A 13,929-nucleotide genomic window follows, 5' to 3' on the forward strand; every position below is an offset into this window, starting at 1 on the left:
CAAAGCAATATGTCTACAGTAACATAGCTGACACTTTGGACACTTAGCTCTACACACTAATGTCCAGATAACTGTTCAGTTAGAATTGTACAGAGTTTAACTGGGACTTTATGACCTTCAGAAGTTCAGGCTCACCCTCTCAGATCTATAAAGGTTAAAATGCCAGCATTCAACAGCCCACAGTGGCCACAATTCTCCACACGAAGAAGTTTTGGAGATCTGAACCAGTCTGTTTTAAAATTCGAAATACAGAACATATGAATTGTTTGTCTATGTAGGTGAATGTGAAAAAAAAACTGTCTGTCAGCCTGACTCTCTTGGCAAGAAAATATCAGATTTGAGGTGGCGAGACTAATGGAAAGCTGATGGAGCGATGTCACAGCCAACAACTTGCTTGTTTATGCCTTCTGAGTGTTTTATTGATCTGTTTGTGATGATCAATTTTAAGAGGATGCCTTTAAACTAAATTAAAAATGTTTGTTACTATGGTCCTGTGGCATTTTATCACACTGATATAATGGAGACACATACATAAGTTATTTCAGTTACAAAGCTATTATTGTTCTGCTCTGTGAAGCACTGTTAGATTACTCGTACATTTGTTGCCAAATGAAAGCGAGATAGCTCAAACTGTTCACAGTACCGTATTACATTTCCCAGCTATCTCGCTAGGTTAACAATGGGTGATTGTAATCAAAGAAATAATGATTACAGTTCAGTAAAACTGGGGTGAAATAAAATGGTCGCCACGGCTACTGAGCAGTGTATATATTAACGCACCACAATAATACGAAACGCATGCAGGCGCAGAATACTAACAACACCGGATTACTCTCTTGAGGGTTATGCACTCAGCCAAAAAAAAATGTCCTATGTTCTGAAGGGAACAAAGGTTTTTGTTGTTGTTGTTGTTGTTTTTTGTGCAGTGAGTGTTCCCAGTCACTTCATGTTGCTGCGGCACACAGACAGACTGGTGCTGTACAATAAGTCCCTGATGAGCTGTGGGCTGAGGGCTGGGAGAGGAAAGAGGAAAAGAGGAGCTGATGCATTTCCTCTGGACACATACTGTTTGGTGGTGTTGGTGATTTGTCATGCAAGTGTGCACTTCTAAGTGTGTGAGTGTGTCTGTGTTAGACACACACACATACACAGAGAAACATTGTTAAGCGCCGGCGCTGATGGTAATTTGATATGTAATATGCCCCATGCCTGGGCCACACTAGCACAATAGAGAGGCCAAGTCTCGAGTGACCAGTGTGTTTACTGTCCACAGCAGACTCAGTCCTCCAGCCTGTCCTCATTCTGTCACTGGCCCTTTGTCTTTCAGTATTCATCAAACTTTTCATCATGTCTGTTGTCTTCCAAAGCAATTCTTTTTAATTAAATAAATAAGTAAATAAAATGAATGCTGCATTAGTATAGTTTTACAGTACAAATACAGTAATATTTGTGTAATATCTTAACCAACGCTGAATTCACTCCAACTGTGAAATAATGTATTAGTCAATATGATATTAGGCGTCTAGGCTCTGACCTTGTCCCTTCCCACAAAGAAGCGGCAAACTCAGCACAGCAGGGAGCGGGGAGTAATGATAACAACTTCCCTCAAGTAGAGCATGGATTAAAAGCCTACAGGTGGTGAGCCTTTAAAATACCATATGAAAAGGAGAAGCAGCCCTGGCAGGAAGTGACAGCAAGTAGCAAAGCTCTCAGGTGAGCGACAGCAGGCATAGAAGCCAAAAGAGCTGGGAAAGCACTGACTTAATAAGCACACATCCAAAATCAAAAGGGTGCATTGTATGCAGTAAAGAGACTATGTCATGTGAATGTAACAGCAGACTTAAGTTGACTGTCTGAAGTAGTTCACAAACTTTGCTTTATCAGTGAAATTCTAAGACTGTAATCCATTTTTATCAGTCATATATTTGCTCTTTTAGTTGCTGTAATCACATGGGAGTATGATATAATAACCAGCTAGCGCCACAATAGAAAGTGAGTCTCAAAGCTAGACTAGAGAAACTATAGTGTCTGAAAAAACGTGAAATGGGCTTCCATCCAAATGTCAGTAGCACACACTCTGAGTAAACATACATTAGTACTGCCCTGCCCACAAATTGCTGAGTTCATTTAGAGTTCTGGACACTGAAGCTGACTTCAGAGGAGATGACAGCTAGTCACAAAAATCAAATGTCCACGTGGTCGGTGAGTAGAATGTGAGTGAAGACGGCACTGATGGATGCCTGGGGGTGGATCTAGGCTATGTATGTGTAGTCAATAAACCAACCATTCTGTCAGGCTCAAAAGGCAAAATACCTGTTATTCAAAATACCTCCGCTGGGAATTACAACTAGTGACATGCAGAAAATATGCAAGAAAATATGCAAGAATTCACTTTAGAGAGTGTAGTTGAGAAAAAATCTATACTATAGTCTACAGCATATAAAAATAATCTTCTGATCGACTGATCCTATGTATTTATGACCAGATCTAACCATACCAAATTACCGCTATTTGTAAAATCCAGTCTTTTTTTCCCAGAGTAAAGTGTACTGTTTGAAAGCTGCAGTTAAAATCCATGCTTTTTGACTTGGCACACAATTTATGATGAGTGTTATTTCTGTGATTAGACTGAAAAAAAAAAATGTTCTACCCGTTTGTCTGGTAGAACCACCTTGGCGTCAGAGAAACAAGATTTTTCCAGTATCTCCGTGGAAAAATAAACGCGGCAGATAGACAGATGACAAATAGACTCCACCTTACGGGGCAGAACAGATCAGTAGAACGATTTGCACACTGGGAGGCTGACACTGCTGCAGACAGGAAGACGGGGTTTGGAAAAGAGGGGGCCCACAATCAGTTATCAGGACAAGAAAAGGCATTACATCTTCGTTTGTAGATATAGTCACCGTAAACATACAGGTAAATATAGTAAACAGGAAGCTTAAATAAACAGGCAGGCTCTCGGGTGATTTGTGGTGCCTCTTGTTGACAGTTTTAGAGCACACCTGCTTGTCAGGCCACACCTTGTCTGGCGCTGTTTACCCACAGAAGCCTACCTGCTGTGTTATACCTTCATGCTGCTGATTGTGTCTACACTGTAGGTTCATGTTTTTCATATTTCACAAATCTGAATGTATGACCTCAGTGTCAGCCAATAATCCTAACTACTTTCGATCTCTTAAAACTATCAGTGATGCCTCAAAACTGACCTCAGTGAACACTGGTTTATTGGAACCTTTCTAAACCCTGTAGCAACCTAAAGGAGTATATGACCAGTTCTGAGTAACATTTCCATCAATATTACATTATGTTTTGCAACTGTCTTTTATTATGAGGCACCCACAGCACATGTGGCTCTAATGCAGAGAGCAGAGCTCTGGGAAGAAATGGTATTACAAACAGTGTTGGGTCAAGCAGGTGTGGGACAGGCTGGCAGAGAGCAGCAACAACACGCTAGAGCAGTCTGCTGGAAATCTCTGCTAAACCTCTTAACCTCTGTACTGCTTCCAAGAACACACACACACTAAAGCAGCAGAACTCACACCTGCAGACACAGGCAGTAGGCTACCTCCTCAGGACAAAGTTACAGTCTTTTTTGTATTTATCTACTTTATGTCTTCAGTATGTGCAATATCCTGTAGATATATGAGTGGTATATTAAACCACACTTAGCCTAAGTGACAGACAGACTGTGTCACATAGGAGTGTTACACACACAGTAAAAACACACAAGCATTACTTGGCTCACACACACACATAAAATCGTGTAATTAATCCAAGAAATTAAAGTGTGATATCACCATTATTATAAACCACTTTTGCTCAAGTTTAAATCTATGAATATTCTAATCGCCGCCTTTGGGCCTTTTTGCAGTTGAACATGGTATTACCTCCCTGTTTTACTTATTGATACTAATGAACTTTTAATATCTGAAGCCAGTCTTATTACCCAGGGTTGCATCAGTTTCCAGAATAGGAAAATGAAGAGCGATTATGGTCATTAATTCATTCATCATCCAGGCTGGAAAACTGCTGTCATCTACTCTAACAGTCACTGTCAAAGGTGAATTAAACCGTTTGTGACCTCAGCTTCTGACCCTTGTTACTGGGCAGTGGCTCTGGTTGCTACGGTGAAGAGTTCACTTCCTTAAAGATGGGTGATGGTTGTTGTCACCCAGTTTGCCCAAAGATTGAACAGTGGGCACTGCAAATGTTTTTGTACAAGTAAAATATGGGAAGGAGTGTGTTTCCTCCTCTCATCTGGGTACTTCCAGATCAGCCAACAAGCCATGAGCGCACAAGGCCTTGTCCCGTGCGCGGTGCTCCTCTGAGAAACACTTCATGTGCACTCATACATTAGAAATTAAGGACAAGTGGGTGCCGACTCGGAAGGAACATTCTGGCTCCTGTTGATACAGACCCTTGTGTTTTTCACTCTGAGAACTAATCAACCAACCAGTAAATGAGGGGGTTCAAAATAGAATCAAAGTTCATTAGTCAAATCATCATGGCAGCAGCAGTGTCAGGTTTAGCCCCATATAGGTTTATCTGTGTCCAATTCATCAGTCAGGTCGTTGTGGGTGTGCAGGAAAAGGAGGTAGTTCAGCCTTCTCTCTGTCACTGTAGATAAAACGAGCGAGACTTGAGAAACTGAGCTGTGACACTGGACATGGGCACAGTGAGACGCGGGAGGTTTACCGCTTTATTACCATAAAGCCTGAAATTGGGAAGATGGGGGCAAAAAGTGTCGTTGTATCCCCTTTTCCGCGGCGCCAGTGGGATTGTCCAATAAACTGTATGAAGTGCTGTGGCCTGTAGTCTTGCCGCTAAACGTTAATTGAGTTATTGGACTACAATAACACTGCGTTACAATTTGGAGTAACGTGCCCAGCTCTGTTCAGTTGGACGCACTGAAGCCTCTCCATCTGCTGGTCTTTGCTTTTTTGTATTGTATGGGTAGGAGGAGCCGCTTTCCTGTGATTGTCTGGCTGCGCTCTCTCTCTCTCCCTCTCCCTCGCTCTCAGTGTGTCTCTTCCCTCTCTCATTTTTCCAAAGTTGAATATTCCGCTTGCCTGGGAGCCGTCGCCAGCGGAGCGGTGCAGCCCACTAACTGAACGCACCGGGCTGGTATTTCGCGTTGCGCCGCGCTGCGCCGTGTGGAACACACTTAGGGAGAAGGAGTCCTCTACAGTATCCCGGCTCAGTTCAACCCACACTCTGTCCACCCCGCTTGTGTTTCTTCCAACTTCCTCTCGGGCTACTTTCAAGATGACAGAAGAAAAGAGTGTTCGGCATGTAAAGCTGGTAGGTGTCTGAAACCCCTCCCCTCCGCGCTGAGAGGTGTCTGGCTCGGTCTGGCTGTGTGGGGTTCAGGTCTGTGGCAGCGCTCTGACACGCCGGGGGTGAGAGAAACACCCGGGAATAGAAACGGGAACCGGTGGTTGTTTGATTTTTTTTTCTTTTCCCACAGTCAGTTTGGGATTTTCTTGACGTGTTTGCCTTTAGCTTTCACTTGAATGGACCCGAGTCAAACGCGCATGAACATGTCTGAGGTAGGCTGCTGGTACAATGCTTAAACTTACACACTTGGGTCCTTTATGGGCAGCGTTTGTCATGTGTTTTTATGTCTGTGAAAACAACGAGGACACGCGGACCCTATCTGACGTTATGCCATATATGGACAGACTTTTGTTGTTGTTGTATTAGACTACCAAATTTGATCACAGCCTCATGCGGAGATACTCGTTTTGGGAGTGAAATATTACGTTAAAACTGTATGATTAAATTACCGGGATCATTTCCAGTGAAAAGCCAGAGATATTAAACGTCTTCTGTATTTTGCTTCTAAGACCCCTCCAACTCCTATAAGAGCACAGATTGGCCATGGACCCTAGTCTGGGAACCCCTGCTGCGCAGAGGATCGCTGATTCTTATTAGAATGATTCAGCAGAGAGATTCATGTGTTGCTGTGTTGCACATGCAAAACATGTGGAACAGTTTTAACATGCACGTCTATCCCTCTGCTAATTATTGTTTTTTTTACAGGCTCAGATGTGGATCTGTGGCTCTTTTTGTCTGTGCCATGAAACACAGACACTGTGTTCATTACATTTTATCTCGTTTTTGATAGGTCTCTGTGGCATCTTCATACTGATCGGTCAGATTCTAACAAAAAAAAAAAACAGCAGTTAATTTGAGGTCTGTCTTTGTTGATATATAGTGAACTTGTGACCGTCTTTATTTTCTGCTAAAGTATCACGATAACATTCCTGTAAAGCTCTTTTAACATGATTGTTGCACAATATCTTTTTAACATTAATTCAGTGTTCATTTCTTTTTCAAATTTAACATTTTAGGACTTATGAAGAAATGACAGTCTCAATGAATAATTTATACATTGATAAAAATGCATATTTCATTTTCATATGGATGAAGCCAGAGTCTTTCCTCTCTAATTTCAGCTCATCGGAAGCAATAAACACTGACTTCAAAATCAAAGTCAAATCTGCCACTGTGTAAGTCAGTGCCCCAGAATTAATACCCTGTCAAATTGTGATGAGATGCACAAAGTTGTCAGGAGAGTGTTGAAGTGTCACCACACATAATTCATCTCATGCGGTGCTGAATGCCAAACGTTGAACTCAACCGAGTTCTGATGATCCTGCTGAGCTCAGCTGACAGTATGAGGGAGCATGCTTGCTGAATAGCTCTGCATGCTGGAGGGTTTGGGTAGCATAAACAGGGAAGATCAACACTTTTGTTAAGAGAAAAACGTCTGCCAGGCTTAAGTAAATCTTGAGGTGCGTTCTGCTTTTCATTTGGCTCTAACCTTTACTTAAATTATTGGTTCTTTGCTGAATCTTAAGTCCTGTTCCCAGACGGATACTCTCTGCCTCTCTATTTCTTGTGCCAGCCTGTGCCAGTTGTTGGAGTGAAGCAAAACCACGATAAGGTGGACTAAAAGCGTACAACTCCAATCAGCCCCTGTGCATGTCCTATAAGTGCACTGTAGCAGTAGTTTACCTGCAGCTGCCCTGTCTCATACCATTACACAACATGGCTCATCAGGCCGATTACACTCATGTATGCTTCCATCTCAAACAGACAGAGTCGAAGCTCTAGGCTGCCACTGAACTTATACCTTCAAAAGCCATACGTCCTCTTCCCTGACTGTCGCCTTCTATCTTTAGGGTTGTTTTCCTGTGGTCTCCCTCTCTCTCATCCTCCTTCATTCCCTCCTTCCCTCTCATTCCTAGTGCCTCTCGTTTTTCTCTTACTTGGTTTATCCATGCATCAATCATTTGTCTCTTTCCTCTCCTCCTTCTGAGGAATGGTGGGCGCTGTGCCCTGTGCTTCAAGGTACAATACATAGCTCACTGTTTTGTGTCTGCTTTACCTGCTATTAACCTATTTTGTTTGACCTTTTGTGGCTTAAAGTGCTTTCTATTCACCGAGGACAGCAAGGGAATCAAGAGAAAGTGGTAGCTTTAAAGAACCATTGTTTGTCTGATGATGTATGGTGTAAGACTGAATGGATCAAGGGAGCTCAGGTATAATTGTCCATCAAAACAAGGTTTTGATGTATGATGTCTTTTAAAAGTTAGTGTTTGGACTGCAAAAGGATTGACGTTGTTGGTGTCACGTAATGCAGCTTAGTGGAAAAGAGTTGCTACTAAAGTCTTTCCCCTTAATTCAGAATTGTTAAAAGGGAACTGGAAAATAATTATTACTTTTAATCCTCTGACATTTTTTTGCAGTGAGTGCAACGATCTGACCATAAGAAGTTGTTAATAACGCAGCACAGCAGGTCACTAAATAGCAAGAAAACAGCAGCAGACATTTAATTGGTCTCATTTTGTCCTTACACACCACAGTGCTGATTGTCTAAAAATATCTGTGATTGCCCACTGGACATTTTTTTCATTAAGTGACTTGTGACATTTATCTGATTTATCGAGGTGTCTGCGAGAACTTATCAGATCACAAATTATATTGTTTTCCCTGCCCGTATTCAAAGTCCTCAAAAGTCCTTGAAGACTTAAATAAAGCCCAATGTTCAGCAGCTTAGACAAAAGCCTAGTCAGGCAGATCTGTAATCTGAGTGGACTTTCTTTCATTTTCATTTCAGAGGTGAAATAAGTCGTACACTTAATTCCAAGCGGCATTAAAAGTTCTTGAAAGTCTTCCATTTACCTCGATGAAAATTTAAAACAGACAAGCTGACAATCTGAAGTTGGTGCCACAGCCAGTAATGTACTTATTAGCACATAACTTCATCTGACCCTGATGAAAGGGGGAGCCGCCAAAGACCATAGTGTGTGTGTGTGTGTGTGTGTGCACTGAGCTGGTCAGTTTCATGCAGCTGAAGCACATACCAAGAGAAGCCATGAATCTACACCCCTGATGTTTTAAAATCCCTGCCCTCTGCTTCCAGCCTTTACCATTCGTCACAGTGTTCCAGCTTCCTGCAACAAATCTAGACCACAGCAATTCCACTCAACAGTTCAACGGTTAGCAGAAACGGTCCCTTTAATAAACCGCCTGCTCCCTAGGTTTTTTTTTACCCTCGGCCATATTGTTTGTGCACATATGGATGGTAAATGAGCTGAGAAAACTGGTCTGAATTGGCAAATGTTGGGTCTGAGTCAGTGGAAGAGGACTTGACTTTAAATATGCTGTTTTCTGTGTTTGTGCTATTGTGATAGGATGATATGCAATTATTTTTCTTTTTTCTTTCTTTTTTTTGTTTTATAATAGAAATAATACCCAAGAGGTAATGCCTTTTTGGTGGGTACACAGATATGTTGTAAGCAGTGAAGTGAGTATACTCAAAGTATCAGTATTAAATACTCTTCAGGGTGGCGTGAGCTATGTAGAGCAGCTGCCAGTGTGCATGCACTGACATAAATCTGCATATCAAAGTATAAAAAGTGAAGCAAAACCACAGGGATCTGTAACAATCATTAACCACAAGACTTGGCACAGCAAAGACAAAGGTATGGCTAGTAGCTATGTTAAATGGGAAGTGTCAAAACAGGTGGAACAGCATTTGCATTCTTGAGCCCCAACCAGCCTCTGCTTTAGACACATCCTGTTGACAGTCATATATTAAGAATGAAACCCCAGCCCAGCCCACACGCCCCCAAGATTTACACTTAAATCATCTAATAGATTCATGTGCATCACAAATTAAATGGAAATAATTAGCAACCCAGTCCAGCCTGAATGGCAGACAACAGTATGTCGGTAAATGTCTCTAAATTTGATTTTTATTGGTCAAAGAAAGATCAGAAACATTTTCTCTGCAGCGAAAAAATCTTTTATAACTACAGTTATGATGACTGCAATGTATGTGAAATTATTAATGAAATTTGTGTGGAAACAGTGGAAGTCAGTTGTGGAATACACAGAAACTGAATGAAACTAACAGATTGCCAAGTCCTGCTGGGGATCTTTCATTAGAGGAAATGGTTTTCTGTGTGGTATAGAACTGATCAAGGGAATGATTGTAGGAGTTGAGGTAGACATGGCATGGATAAATGCATGGTGTGAAAGATTGCCTCCTGTTTTTTGTCTCCAGAGTCCTTTGATCTCTTCATTGCACTGAGTGCAATGAAGATCCCTGCCAAGAGAGGAATAGCTTGTCTCCCAGATACATTCACGCTGCATGTAGATCAGTAAAAAATAGTCGCAGTCGTAGGCATGGCACCACATTGCTTAACCGTCTCCTTCTGGCCAAAAAAAATATTAATGTGATTTTATGCTTATGCTGAGTTGGTGTTAAACATCTGTTAGTGCCATGGTGAGACATACAGAAGGCCTTACTGCTGTTTGAACTTGGTTTCAGACTGGGGCTGAGCAGTTGTACCCTGCTGGTCCACTGGCACGCAACGCTATCTGAGCAGAACAGAGCATACAGAAATAAGGAATGGTGAATACATTTTGAGGAAACGCTGAAGAAAAGCTTATGCTCTCTGCTCTTAAACCAAAGACTGGCTGTATGTTTTTATATTAAGCTTTTATAGCTGTCCTCAATTGTAAAGGCTCATGTACCAAACTATTAGTCTTCCAAAGCCAGCCTGAAGTTCAGTTTGCTTACTGTGGTCTGGCAAGGATCAAGAGACATTTGCTTTAGCTAAATGCATCGTAGTCCAAAATTACTTTGCATCCAGTTTGGTCAGTATTTAACCAGTCAGGGCTGCAAACCAAATGCTGCTCTCATCATCATCTAAATCCACTTCCCATAGTTTGCTTATTGATCTGGCTTCCAGCTGTTTCTCTCAATTGATCGTCAGCGGATGTTTTCCAGACTAATACCTTAGGGCAAAAACTGAGCTGGCAAGATTTTGGCTGGCTTCTGCAAGGTAACAAAGCCTTATGTATGTGGGAGTACTGGGAGCAAAATGGACTTCGGGCCTATATTAAAAAGAACCTGGGACCAGAGGTTAACAGAACCACTGCAGTACACTAAAAGGACATAGACCTCATGTTGCTTACTAATGAGAAATATATTTTAGGCCAAATTCTATATGTTGTCTGCTGTAATGTGGATTGCTAGGAATGGACTGCATGATATGAACCACTGCTTATTAGGTTATAATTTTTAAATATGTGGAGGCCAGGGTGGATCGAATGAAAAACTGGGGGTGGCAGACTACATGTCTTGGTCCCTAAAAAGTGAACCAGTGGAAGCCAGTAAGTTGAAAGCAGAACTCTGGGCTTCAGTTTCAAGCTCCAGTTCCCACTGAGTCCAGATTCAGCAACCCACTGACCTAAGAAAGATAAATAGAGTTGGGAAACCGGTGATCTGAAACACATGATGACAGGAATACTAAAAAAAATGAAGGAGGACAAGTGTGGCTATAACTTATTGCAGTCCCGTCTTTGCATCTCTCCATCTGCTGGCAGTCCCTGTCCTTGTCTCGCTTTTTTTTTCCCATCTCACTGTCTCATCTCAGTGTCATCTAACAGAAGTGCAAACCTTCACAGTTGACATTAATGACAGTGTGATGTACACAAGTGATGTATACATGGATAACAGATTACATACTCAGCTCCAGTTCCATAAATAAACGATCGTGTGGAGCACACATGCGACCGATTACAAACATCCAAAAATCTGTCACAACAACAGGTGAAATGTTTACACTTTTTTACTTCATTAAAGCTTTGTTGGCTGCACCCCTGTGAGGTAAAAGCTATAACACTACAGAGCATCAGTTTGCATTTGAATCTCGTGAGGCAAAAACCTAATACCCTGCCATTGCCTCTTCTGCAGCCTAAATCTATTGGCTTGAGAGTATAGTTGCCATTTGAAACTTAATTAACCAGTGGCCTCTCCAGATTGAACCTTATTAAACAGATATACTGTTCACATGAATAATCTTTTATTTTAAAGCAATTTTCACACCAAGGAGATTAGAAGATGTTGATTCAAATTGTGAGGCCTTTCCTCCATTGTGTCAGTTTGTTGTGAGGAAATTGGTATTAGTATTTACAATGTATTAGAATAATACAGATGTGATTGTGGTCTTAGCTCGTCCTGTTCGTGTGAAGTGTGCAAAACACAAAAACTCCAAACACTGTCACGGGTCTAAATCCAAAGAATCCACCAAGGAAGAAAGAAAGGGAGAGTTGTGGCTTTTCCATTCCAGCCCAAGAGCAGCAGCTGAGCTGTGGAGGCAGCCAGCCTCCCACCACGCTAGTTAACAGCCAGCTGCCTGCGTATACTCCTACAGCGACGCACGTGTTTCCCATGATCTCACCTGATGGCACCAGGAGCCTGGGATCAGGCCCAGCTCTGCCGTCATGCTGCTCACCCCAGAAGCCTCTCTGTTGTTTAGAGTGAACCGCACCTCCTCTCTCAGGGATGCAGGAGGTTGGGGGGGGGGGGGGGGGGGGTTCTGGGAGTGATGTGATCCAGAGGCAAATACTTTACATTTATAGTTAAACATAATGGCACGTGAGTGTGGTGTTGTAGTTTGTTTTTCAACATTTAATGGATTATCTGTGGATGCAATGGAAGATTCTGCAAAATACATAACGTATATTATACAAGAATAAAATTCCCAACTTGTTTCACACATTGCTGCATTAGAAGATTGTTTCATAAAGATTTCTGTTGTAGAGACCTGTTAGTAACTCTCATTCTCTTTATTTCTTGTCCATTTAACTTAGGCACTTACTTTTATGAACATCACTTCTTGCCATACTAATGCCAGCACAGGCCAGGATGCAGTTGTGATGAAAATAAACGAATTGGGCATGGAAAATGGAGGCAGTGTGAGAGAAATAAGTATAAAGAGACAGATCGAGAGGGTAGGTGTAAACAGGAGGAGGCGTGAAAAAAGATTTTTGAGCTTCAAGGATGTTTGTCGGATTCTGGGGAGGGTTAATAGCTACGCAGAGCAGAGAGCAAAGACAAAAAGTCATGGGGGTAGAGGAGGAAAAAAAAAAGGTTTATTCCTCGACTGACTCATGCACAGACACACTTTTCATCATACACACTCATCTGCTCAGCAGGTATATTTAAGGAACACCTCTCTAAAAGCAGCTCTTTTCCTCTCTTGCAAGTTGATAGTGAGTTACATCTAATATCTCTGATATTCTCCCAAGACCCTCAGCTAAACATAGCTCATCTGTCAGTGCCTGCTGGAGGTTATATTGTATGACTATTGATTCCTTAAAATATGAAATTGCTCTACTGAAGTTGACCATTTTATTCAGACGTGCCATTAATACGAGTAGGAGTTCTTGTGAACCTGCTTCTAGCCCTTTTGCTGAGCTCTTTTTTGCAGTCTCCAGGCCATCGGCTCAGTTCAATATTGATATAGCAGTAGGCATTGTTAACCTTCACAATTATTCTCTTTCGTTTTGCAGGGCCCTGGGGACTGGCTATTTTTAAAATGCCGGCAATGCTGGGCAGCTATTGTTTAACTAACAACCTATTGATTTGTGTCGGCTTCAGTTGCAGGGCTGCAGCGGGGGGGGTTATGTTTTTGTTTTCTCAATTCACATCACTTTTTTTTGTGTCCCCTGGAAACACCTCCGTTGTCATCTGTGCTACTTATAGTGCGTTCGTCTGTTTGTTTGTGTTGGGTGTATTTGCTGTGCATGTGTCAAGTGGATGAAGATGCTTTCTTAATTTGCTCGTGTTTTGTCTATTTGCATGTGTTTTCTTAAGGTGCAGCACATTGAGCTCTTTCAGCCACAGTACATTGTTCCTAATGAAACGCTAGCCAGTTGATCAGTCTTTGTGATAGCCATCCATGACCCAACAATGAACCCTCTTTCAAAGTCACTTAGATCTTTTCCTCTTGTCAACTTGATACAGAATCAAAATCAGCTGGGCCTGCTCAGCATTTTTAAACACGCCACAGAGCATGACTGGATGCTAATTGCTTAACAGTACCATGCAGTGCACCTGTATGGAGGTATCTACAGTCATTATGTTTCTCTGTTCATTTATTCAGGTTTTTCCTTTAATTTGACACCTGTTAAAATATACAATATATATTTCTCTAATATAGAGAAATATATTATATATATTATTATATATATATATTATATAATATATATATTAACATCACAAAATTCATCCATGGAAGTATGTTTCATTTTCTGTGATTTCAGAAAAGAATCCCGTTATTACACTACATTGCCTGTGTTTTCCTCTTTGTCAGTGCAGTCGCCTGCTTCTTAAGTTTAGAGTGACTCCCAAATGACTGCGTTTGCAATGATTATGTGTTGCGTATCATTGCAACATCATCGTTGCTGCAGCAGCAAACAGCAAGCTCGGGTCTGCCTTTAGACCGTTGTGTTGTTCTGCGGTGGCCTCTCCCAGAATGCACACACCAGCAACTTACTACATGTCTCATATCAATATTTCACAGGATAAAGGAAAAAAAAAAAACTCCATCCATCAAATCT

General features: G+C 41.6%; 1 protein-coding gene across 5 annotated transcripts in view; it reads left to right on the forward strand.

The window, feature by feature from the left end:
* Positions 1 to 13,929, forward strand: part of mid2 (midline 2) — a 135,126-nt gene that overhangs the window by 40,853 nt on the left and 80,344 nt on the right. The window contains exon 1 of one of the 5 annotated variants that reach the window (XM_041047941.1): positions 5,043 to 5,304. The exons of 3 other annotated variants lie outside the window; for them this stretch is intronic. The gene's annotated coding sequence lies outside the window, so the exon portion shown is untranslated. Of the gene's footprint in view, positions 1 to 5,042; positions 5,305 to 5,459; positions 5,553 to 13,929 lie in introns of those variants that run through there. One more of the 5 variants, XM_041047944.1, reaches the window with a different exon arrangement.

The sequence above is a fragment of the Toxotes jaculatrix genome, chromosome 10 (genome assembly GCF_017976425.1).
Source record: "Toxotes jaculatrix isolate fToxJac2 chromosome 10, fToxJac2.pri, whole genome shotgun sequence".
Lineage (NCBI taxonomy): Eukaryota > Metazoa > Chordata > Actinopteri > Toxotidae > Toxotes > Toxotes jaculatrix.